Genomic DNA, 11,883 nt, shown 5'->3' on the forward strand with positions numbered 1-11,883 from the left:
TTGTCATCCGATCTGTTGATCGCCCGTTGCCATCAGATCTTCGATCTCCCGTTGACACTCGATCCTCTAGATTTACTGATTGGGCACCAGTTGCTACCGAATGGTTTACCGAGATAGGTTTTATCGTTAAAAACAAAAGATTTCATTGGATGGTTTGCCAAGATAGGTTTTATCGTTCAAAACAAAAGATTTCATTGGGCGGTTTGCCGAGAGGTTTTATCGTTCAAAATAAAAGACTTCACCAAGCGATTTGCCAAATTAGGTTTTATCGTTCAAAATGTTGTCACCTATGAGCCAAGTGGCGATAGTAGTTGCTCAACCTGAAAAAGTTTACCAAAAGGTTTACTAAGGGACCTCTATTACCTTTGAGCAAAGTAATGGAGTAGTTGCTCAGCCCAAGGAGGCTCACTGAAAAGTTTGCCGAGGGAACACCGTTGCCTATGAGCAAAGCGACGGTAGTAGTTGCTCAAAAGATTTGTCGAATGGCTTAATGAGATGTGATTTTAATCGTTCATTTCCACCACCTGTGGGCAAAGTGGCGGTGATGCATGCCCTTGGTGACAAAATCAAGCAGTCTTTTGTCTTTGACCTTCGACTATTGGCACAGGTCTTGGCCAAAGAGGGGCAAATTGTAGACGCTGGATTTTGCCACCCCACCCAGCGATGATGACAACCGGATGTGAAAGACTGGCAATGCCCTTTAAATACTCTTTCTCTTCAGAGTGACTTAGACACCCCCTGTTCCACCTCGTTTCCACCCATGGTCCCCCAGCATCCCCGGAATGACCCCACACGACGCCCTCTCCTGAAGCCCTGACCCGGCGGCATCTTGCGCAGTTGCAACACTACGTGGTAGCATTGCGTGTGGCTGCGACACTATGCGGTAGCACCACGCCCGCTAGCAGCACCGCCACTAGCAGCGGCACCGCTCAGCAGCGCCATCCAATAACGCCTCACCCGGTCGCGGCACCGCGCGGCAGGGCCATAGCCAACTACGGCATTGCACGACAGTGCCGTGTGGCAGCGCTGGGGCTAGGAGGCCTTAACCCCGCGGCGCCGTCAGGTACCCTAAAGAAATTTTTTTATTTTTGGTGGTGCCGCCAGATGGATTTTTTTGGCTATAAATACTCCCACCCCTCATTTCAACAGGTCTCAAGTTGAGGAGAGGGGGGACCCCGGAGCTCCAGTTTTCAGTTTTTTTTCCTTTTTTCCTAGTTTCGGGGCCCTGCCCCTGTTCGATTTTGAGCTTTCGAGCCTCATCCCTTTGTCTGGAGTCCAGGTCCTTTGGACCTGCCTTTCCTAACCCATTTCCGCCCAAAAACTCCAAAGCCTCCCATGGCCTAGTCAGCCTACCCGACGTCCTAACTCCTAGTTTCTGAAGTGCTTTTCGACGCCGTTATTCTGTCCAAGGTCCTAGTACCCGAAGCCCGTGCACCGTTACTCTTCCTGATATTCAAAGAAGCCTAGTTTCTGAAACTTTTCGATGCCATTATTCTTTCCGAGGTCCTAGTACCCGATACCCAGACACCGTTATGCTGCCCGACATCCGGGTATGTACTCTCCAAATATTTTTCAACGCTGTTATTCTACCTAATATCCAGGTAATTACTTTTCGACACCGTTACTCTATCCGACGAAGGATAAAGCCAGTCTTTTGCCTCCACCTGAGCTGGGGGACGCGATTCGTCCCGTATAACTGCATTGGTTTAAACGCATACAGGTATTTAATCCTTTCATCGCATTTTAATTCCGTAACAATGTATACTTTTAAATTATGACTGTGTAGTGTATAGTAGATAATTTACTTAAGCAGTGTGTGCATCATTTTAGCTATACATGTTATGATGGAAGATTATTCGAAAACCAACATCAAGTAGAAAGACCGGTTTACCCGGGCGAGGTGGGTGCCTAACACCTTCCCACTCTCATAACCTGGCCACTTACTCTGAATCTCTGACTAGACCAAACGAAGTCCCCTAGCCCTTCACAGGGCTACACCAATGGGTCCTAGGCCCTAATCCTAGGTGGCGACTCCATTTCATTTAATTGTATGACCCCCATCCCCTGATAAACCATAACCATTTGAGAAGACGCATTCCTTCTCTCTCTCCAACCGAGGAGCATAACCCAAACCCCCTCTGAGCTGCGGGGAACCCCCCTGCGGTTCCGGGAACGGATCCTCACATAGGGATCGATGACAAGGTGCTCAGTTTCTCCCAATGCAAAATACCTGCCAATAAGCTGACGGAGCTCCTGGTTAGATGCGAGAAGTATATGATGCCTTCCTCCGACATCGACCCATCCCCCTTGTATGTCAAACATAACTCATTGAATGTCTATTTCCCATCAACATTTAGACCTTTTCTCACCAACACTAAACACCATTCCACTGATTTCAACAGTTGTTCATCGACAGTAGCTCGGTGTCGACTGGATCTCACTTCAATGTTGATTTTATGCAATTTTGAGACACCCAAACATGCCATGTTTAACTTTGATTTCACTTCCTTTCACGATCAAGCTCGTGTTTGGCAACTTGGATATGTATTTTGGCTCCGTTAAGCCCCAAGAAACCTTAGCTTTGACAACAAACCACTTTTTCACACCCCATTGGCCATAATTTTGACCAAACACCCACTGTTAATGCAAAAACATTCATTCCGATGTTTCGCCAATGACTCGGATCAAAGCTATGATTTTTGCACGAAAAGTGCACACACCCCTCTACAACTATAAATACAACCTCTCTCATGGTAAGGAGGATTTATGGTTAATTCTCTTGGTCATTGAGTCCCCTACTAGTCCTTGGAGTTAAAGTTCTTAGTCTAAAGCTTAGAAACACCAACACTTGGTGGTTTTGTTTGTTACAATGAGGTGTTGTCCAAGGGAGATCAAGAACAACCTCTATCAAAGGTAAAATTGTCTCCAAACACTACACTCTTAAATCACAAAAGAGAAGCCTCTACCTTTTTTTCATAAAATTATCTTCTAACTAGGTAAGGCCCCTCTCTTATCACTTCCACCGGATTTATCGTTTTCTCTCACCTATTTGTTTTGCATCTCCATTTGTGGTGTGTGATCCCATCTCTTTAGATGGACATCACACGCAACACTTTCCTTTTGTTTTTCATTACATTCCAATGTATGATCCCCATCCCCTGTAGACTAAGCTCTCCCTACTTTCTCTTATCATATTGTACTTGCTGATTTATTTATGTGATTCTACACTTATATATACTCTCTCTCTCTCTAATACCTTCTTATTTTCAAATACTTTGTGTCATTGTGTCTTGTCATCATGAATGATCCCAAACCCCCTTTTTTCCCTCATGCACGACATATCCATGCTCGCCATTTTCCTTTTTGTCTTGTATTTCTTATGCATCCATGCATCTTAGAATAGTCTTTTTTATATATATTTTCTTCTTCATTCCCTTGTCATATAGATCATATGTTTCATTCTACATCACCTTGCCATGTATGTCTACATGTATTGTATGCATTAGATTTCTTTTACATGCATTTATTTTCTTTTATACTAACCCTTACCATGTAGCCAAGGTTCTAGGTATGCTCCCCACTTATCTTTGTATTTTTATTTTTATTTCGTTGTACATTACTTCCTATGGATCCGTTAGTTTCAGCGTAAATCTTTCCATGTAAAGTTTTCATATAAAATTTTACCTAGAAAATTTACATGTAAAATTTTTCATGTTGAACGTTTGTTTCAAAGAGGGGGGAAATACGATGTAAAATGTTACTGTAAAATTTTCCAATGTTTGCTTTTCATTTATTTTACATGGTAAGATTATTTAAAATAATTACATAATATGCCATTATTAAAAAATTGAATTAGGTAAACCATATTATATGGTTGTAAAAACAATGTATTGGCATAGGGCACACAAATACATAAGCCTTATGTGACCCATCTAAGGTAACAAAATTTTTTTGGTATCACGACCAACACAAATAGAAGCACCTGCAACATCCTGGTATTTTGACAAATAAATATTTAAATGAATTAGCAGAAAATTTTGAAACAGATAATGTCCAAGATACTTGTGACTACAGTACAGGATTAGCAAAAAATAGATGATCCAACATCAACACACATGATCAAGATCAAAGAGAGAACTCATAGCAAGAAGAGCATCAGAGAATCTATATTGCTTTTACTTGTTAAGGTTCCTATGAACCTATTAGGTTGATCATACACTCTTGGGTATTTATATCGGCATCAGTATCGGTATTGATGCAATACCAAGAATTAACCCCTTGTAACTATAAAAGGAAAGCCACATATTTATCCTCTTCCAACATACGTAGAACTCCAAAAATGTCATGTAAGTTAATGAAAATTTAGTAAATAACTATCTATAATACTCCAAAGGGAGAATCTCAAATAGCACTATTACACTGTTTTGATTGCCTACCATAATCTAACAGAAGAGAATTGGCCTACCACATTTGTTTTGTGATTTGAGAATTGGACTACAATAGGCCATGCATGTGCCAATTCTAATTTTGTCCCAGTAATGAGAACTGGAACTGTACCCAAACATGGCTGGCTGGTTCTCAAGTAGAGACCCATTTCCGTATTGACTAGAGCCAACAAGAAGGCACATCTATGGTTTGAACCTTACCTGATGGTTGATATAGGTTTGTATGCCAATACAAGTAATAAATGGGTGATTGGGTTCAAATTGAGAATTTAGCTCTGAACCCCCAAATAAGTTTCATTTGACCAAATTGCATTTTGAAACCTCCAGCTTCCTCAAGGATCCAACTAACAATTGTTGAAAGACTAATCAATAGATAGGAGGGGTGATGTTCACAGATCATCACAACACCAACACAAGCAGGCAAGATATTTCTAATGATCATGTTGGATGTTCTTGCCTCTATTACCCTTCCCCTACCTTCCTTGCCCTTCCCTTTCATCCTCAATTATTAAATACATTCTCAGTACTCCAAGTTGCCATGGGCCATTACACCACATGATGACTCATCATCTTTATCCTCCCATGTCCCTAGAGAGAGAGAGAGAGAGAGAGAGAGAGAGAGAGAGAGAGAGATGAATCCCAAGTTAAAAAATAAACAATAATAACGTTTGATTGAGTGAGAAACTAAACAAATGGCAAGTAAGTAGTTCAGTTGCAAGAGACATATATAGAGTCTGGTTTAAACATTCAGAGTTTTTCTCTTTATCTTTTTTAATAAAAAAAAAATGGGTCCATCTCGGCTTAAGATTGCCTACAATAGTTCAAATCCCTTACAGATTCACAACCCAATTGGTGAAATTTTAAGGACTCTAATTTGTTACATACACCATAAATGACTGAATTCATGTCCACCATTGCCATTTAGCACAACCATGGCTATTTCAGGACAAGTAGTTGCTAATTCTTATAAAAATTTCAATAGCACAACATAAATATTTTACTTGACATAGCATAACAAGGCATTCTTAAAGACTTCAATTAAGAAATGTAAGATTGGTGCTTTCTTCACACCTTCATGAATTATGATTCTCTGTAATTTTTCCATTCCCACCTGACAATGAATTCAAAAAGCCATTTCCCACAGTTTTGACCTAATCATTATGGAATGTGATCTCCAGTTATGATTCAAATGTAAGTTACCTCTAGTTTTCTTCCAACCCCCACCTCAAAAAAAAAAAAAAAAAAAAGAAGACGAAGAAATGACAGACTTAGAACATCCATTAAATGGCATTAACCATGTTCTTTTTTTGGTAACAACATTAACCATGTTCATTACAAAGGAAAACATGAATATCCCATTGAAAGGCAGTAATAGAGAGAACTAAAGATGGATTAACTCACTGCTATGGGTTAGTCAAAGCTTTATGATGTTGCCGAGAATTGCTGACACCATGAAGACCTTCCAGATATGCCATTTAGGGGTGTCAATTGGTCCGGTTCTGGGCTATTAGTCCAGATTCTTAGCGCTTCTGGCTCTAAGATGTCAAGACCGTAACCGGACCAATAAACTTACCGGATCCAAATCTGAGACCCATGACCGCTAACTAATGGATGGTCAGGTTCCGGTTCCTAATCGGTTTCAAACATTATTGAGCCCAAAACAAGGACAATGAGAGTTTCTCTAGGAAAACGGGAGCTTCATCATACATAGATATAATCTTGTAGAGCCTAAAATAAAGACATTGATTCATATACTAGCTTTAAGAGTTCATAATTTCCATTTCAAACTCAACTCATATACTTATGACTTAAAGAGCAACAAAAGAGCGCCAGTTAAAAATCCCAAACAATGTAACGTTATTAATAGATTAGGGTTTAAAGCCTTTTAGGGTTTTAGAGATCTAATTTCCCATTCAATTTGTTTACATATCATCCGGTTCGAACGGTTCCGGTGCTACCAGGTCCTTAATGGGCTATCGGTTCTAGACCCGTTGGGAGACCTGGACTAGAACCAGCCTAGACCAATAGTATATCACTAGGATCAGATTCGTCCCAATAAGCTATTGGGTGGTCCGGTTCCGGTTTTTGTCGGTCCGGATCTGTTTCGGTTACCGGTTCTGGTCTTAAATTGACACCCCTAACGCCATTAAATAAGAATATTAGTTATAAAGAGACCTCATAGACATAAAAAATATAGAAAAATGAAAATGAGAAGGAGAGGTACCTTCTAAGGAACAAAAAGTAAATGGATGGGGGAACAAATAGAGAAGGAGAGGTACCTTTGCTCCACCGTTGGTGCTCAGATGATTAGAGGAACGAGTTGGGAGAACAAGGGTAAGAAGGAGATGGAAGACTTGAATCGCAAGTTAGTGGCTTTGCTCTCAGGTGACCAGAGGAAGGAGTTGGAAGAACAACATGGAGGAAGGAGATGGAAGTTTGCAGTGTTGCTCTCAGATGATCAGAGGAAGGAAGAGATGGAAAACAATGGGAAAGAAGATGGAGAACTCAAATCGAGTTCACAGCTCTGCTCTCCTTATTTTCGAAGGGGCAAGCTTGATACTTTGCTTTAAAATTTTTATAGACAAAATTTAGGGTAAAATTTTCCACTCCATTTTCCAGAAAAGGGTAGGCTTTTATAAAATTTTACACCAATAAAAATTTTCCAACTTACGAAACAAACAACAAAAAGTGTGCTTTTACCGTAAAATTCGTTTTACCGAATATTTTACATCAAAACAAACAGAGCCTACCCAAAAACATGTTATACTCCTACCCAGCCAAGTAATAAGAAGACCAACTTTACCAGGTGGACTGGGGCGCTTAATACCTTCCCTAGACTGTAATATGACCTATATCAAATGGACTGATCAATCCCCAAAGGGCCTTACAAGAGAGTCATTTTACAATATGGGTTCTAAACCCTCCTCTAGGTGTCAACTCCTACATCAAGCTCACATTTCTCTTTATCCCCCAAAGAGGGATGAGGTGGAGGAAAGGTGGTGATTCCCTGCCATCATGTCATTTATCCTCATAAGTATCATGACATCAAAGTCGAGCATAACCTATTGAGGTAGCACAACACCAGAGCCGAGCCTAACGGACTGAGGTGGTTGAGTTTTACGGTTGACCAAAACGGATTGAGGTGGTTGCAACCAAAACCTTAGCCGACCAAAACGGACCGAGGAACCTAAGGTCCATGACTAACCAAAATGGACCGAGGTACCTAAGGTCCACGACTAACCAAAATGGACCGACCAAAACACCAGTGCAACCAAGGACTGACCAAAACTCCAGTGCAACTGGGGACCGATCAAAACCCTAGTAACCGGGAACTGACCAAAAACTTGGTTTAAAATTTTTTTTCTTGCTTGCACTCATTCTATATCCAAGGGAGTGAGGGCATCTGATGTACATAAAAATAACCACTCAATGGGTGGATGACACATGGATGAAGACTAGTCAATGCAAGAGTCAAGGCATATCTAGAGGGAATCGATAGGTAACAAACTCTTACACATCATGGCCCAGGAAAAATCGAACTTTGTGCAAGAACCAACTGCCCACTGTAGGGCACATTTCCCGAATCAAGGGAAGGACTACCCCTTTCTACCACATACTAGGGATATCTAAATCTCCCCATGCATGAAAGGACCCCAACTGCCATAGGGACCCGACAACCATCCTTGCAACTGCCCTTCCTTTATATAACAAAGGGGGGCCCAAGGTACGATTCATTCACTTTTACTCGGACTTACTGCTCTTTTCATACTCCCTCTTTACATTTTATTGTTACGTGGGTCTGACTTAAGCATCAAAGAATCCCTCCTCGGAGTCTTCTTTGGGTCTCTCTTATGCTCTTCACCTATTGTAGGTTTCCACGTCACCAATCCTTCTGATGGCAACAATAAGCATTCAATAACCTAAGTTCTTTTGCTGTGAAGCCTAGAGCGCTGCCCCATTTGAGAATCCATTTCTAGAAGGCCAAACTCAGTGGAGGCAGATCTAAGAGTTACATAAGACACAAACCAAGTTTGTTGAGCATGAGGGCAAAGAAGGGCGCATGTTCCACCATATCTATAACCTCCTTGCAACAGACATAAATTAGATTGCACAATCTTTCTCTATTTGAGATAAACTTGTTAGAAATATAATAAGATGGGCAGAAGTATAAGACTTGTATGTTTTGTATGGCAGTTTGTAAGTCACCGAAATATCTTTGTATAGAAGTTGAAGTAGGAATTGACAGCATCAATATACCACCTCTTGTATCACTTGAATCAATAAACATGTACTTGAGTTGAATCGTACTAACGTACAGTCCTTAAGGTATTTTAATGCCCCGAATATGTGCAGACCGGGTTGACCTTACGTTCTCAACTTCAAGATAAAACAACTCCAAGCACAGAAGGCAACACTCCAAATGTGATTACAATCAAGCAGTATACGAAGGTTATATTCACTAACTCATTGACACAGACACACTATGATAGAGGGGAAAACAAAAATCTAAATTTTTTTCAAAAACAAATGCGGAATGGTTTGACACAAATGGGTTAGGAATGTCATGCTTAGACGTCAAAATCTAGTGTCATGTTCTTAAAAAATCTTCTTCCAAATGCAAAATCAAGACTATTAATCATTCTCAACCCCCATAGAATGTTCGACATGATCATTAACCATATGCCATGTTCAAAGAAATAAAATCAAAATAGACAAAAACATAATCCAAAACCAAAGTCTAATTGAAAAATGGTTATAGAATTAATCCAATAGTCATGGTAAGGAGTCACCATACAATAATATAACTGGTTCAAGTCTTTGGTCAGCCCCAATTGTGGCAAAATTTAGCCTTGTTACGAAAGTCCAAAACAACTCATTTGGATATTTTCATCCATGTTAATATATATTACCTTACAAAACAATTCTTGAAATCAAAAGTCAAAAGTCAAAACCAACGGTCATGATTATACATCAAGAGAGTTGAACCAAGTAATGGGCAGAAATCATCATTTTGAAAACCAATTGTAAATCACAATACATGGCCATCAAATAGTGCCAATGCCCGTTAGTCATTAATTTATCTTTTTAAACTCATAAAAGGACAAAAGTATTATCTTCAATCAAGTTCTAAAAGATGTTTATATCCCCATCTTTACAAAACATCCATATTGAACCCAAGGTTCTGCAAATTCATCAAGCACTCCCTGCCAACGGCCGTATAAGACATTGATTATCTTTTCCAACCACGACGAGTGTACAACTGCTTCTGGTGATCCTGATGTAGGGTATCTCAAGCCTAAAATTTCCTGAGACAATGGACTAAAATAAACTTCTTGTTGGCAACACAGGAGGGCAATGAATAATCCACAACCAACGACAATCACCTAAATATCAATATCGAAGCATGAAAATCAAGGAAATCTCCATGATTATAAAAGGCCCTCACGGGTTTCAGAGTTCAGAAATGCCTTTAAAGGCGTCCACTTAGGCTGCTTCCAACCTATTCCGCCCCACTGACGAAAGTTCTTTAATCTCCGACGACCCAAAAGAGGGGTTCCAAAAAGCCAGAGAAGTATTGAAATCACCGATCACTGAATCCATTATCCAATAGTAAAGCCCCAAAATTCAGTTCTCATGTTTAGCAGAAATATAAACTCAAAATTCAAGATACTCGTTGAATCGTTCTTTGATTCTCAGATTCAGTTTAAATAAAAAATAAAAATAAACATGGTTCCTCTCAGTAGTTCACAATATACATAAACATAATAGCAGAACCCATTAACTACCATAGCAGAATACAATGAACTCAGATGGTGAAGTAGTGAACATAAAGCCCGTTATTAAAGTTTCCATATTACTTCTGTTTCCGTTAATCAACATGAAGTCTCACATGCATCTAACGGCTTATGTATTGATAATCAAAATTGTATGTACTTAAGATTGTAGAAATATAATAAGATGGGCAATAGAATAAGACATATCTGTTTTGTATGGCAGTTTATAAGTCATCGAAATATCCTTGTCTAGAAGTTGAAGTAGGAATTGATAGCATCAATATACCTCCTCTTGTATCACTTGAATCAGTAAACACGTACTTGAGTTGAGTCGTACTAACGTACTGTCTTTAAGGTATTTGAACGTCCTGAATATGTACAGACCGCGTTGACCTTACGTTCTCAATTCCAAGATAAAACAACTCCAATCACAAAAGGCAATACTCCAAATGTGATTACAATCAGGCAGTATCCGAAGGTTATACTCACTAACTCATGGAGTGTACACACTATAATAAAAGAGAAAAAAAATTTATTATTGTTTAAAACACAATGTTAGAGAAATAAGCAAGATCTCCTCTCTTTATATAAGCGAGGAAGAGATACTACTAAGGGATTTCTCCAAAAGATATACCCCAAACATGTCTTTTCCCATAAGGTTTGTTTGTTAGCCATTCAAACAAGTATTCCAATAGGCATACCCATTGGCTATTTAGATGTCTATTAGGAAAGGACTCAAACCTCCAACACATCATTTATAAAACAAAATAATATTTTGAGTCTTAATATAAAAAAATTAAAAAATCCAAAAATCTCTCATAAGATTCAAAATACCGATAAAACAAAACACTGAATAATGAATATATTAAACATAGTAGGACACATCATTGCACGTGTCTTTAGGACTTGAATATACACTAGGTTTGATGAACCTACAAAGTACGGGTGAAGCTAGATTTCTTGAATCTTTCCTCATTGATGTAGCCGACTATGTCACCATCCATTTTCTACCAGTCAATGTTTGAGACTTCCCCTTCTTTATATAAAATCGGACATTTTTACCAGCCTTGTCTCATATCTTGGTCTCGTGAATGTTTACCTTTTAAAAACTCTTATCGGTAGGCGGCCTCACCTCTTACATTCACGTAGGTCAGCTAGTGTGCACCACAATTAATATACCCCCACATTTCGCAGTATTTGGCTTGATTAAGATTCTAAAACTCATTCTCATTTTATTGTGGTGGTACTACTTTCCCATCTAACCAGAATAAGCAAACATTTAGTAGTACTATATAGGTCTCCTAATGACTTCATTTATACCCTTTGAACCTAATTCAGGAATGTTCCTCTTCACATAAGTTAGGTGTCTATCACATGACCTATAGCACAGGCCTTTAGAGCTCATTCCTTTAGATGACATCACCTTAGTGATCTGAGACTTTATACAAATCTTAGTCAAATTATTTTCACATAGAGTTATAGCGCTATCTCATTAGCCTTACCAGATATATATCCAAGACATGTATGTATGTCTTTATTACATTAACAACATTTACTCTTTGCCTTTATATAGAGGCACCAACTTCGGTCCTATTAAGTAACAATTATCTGTCATTTATTTTCTTAACCTTGTTGCTTCTGTTCCGACCTTCTTATAAAGCCAT

The sequence above is a fragment of the Telopea speciosissima genome, chromosome 1 (assembly GCF_018873765.1).
Source record: "Telopea speciosissima isolate NSW1024214 ecotype Mountain lineage chromosome 1, Tspe_v1, whole genome shotgun sequence".
NCBI lineage: Eukaryota > Viridiplantae > Streptophyta > Magnoliopsida > Proteales > Proteaceae > Telopea > Telopea speciosissima.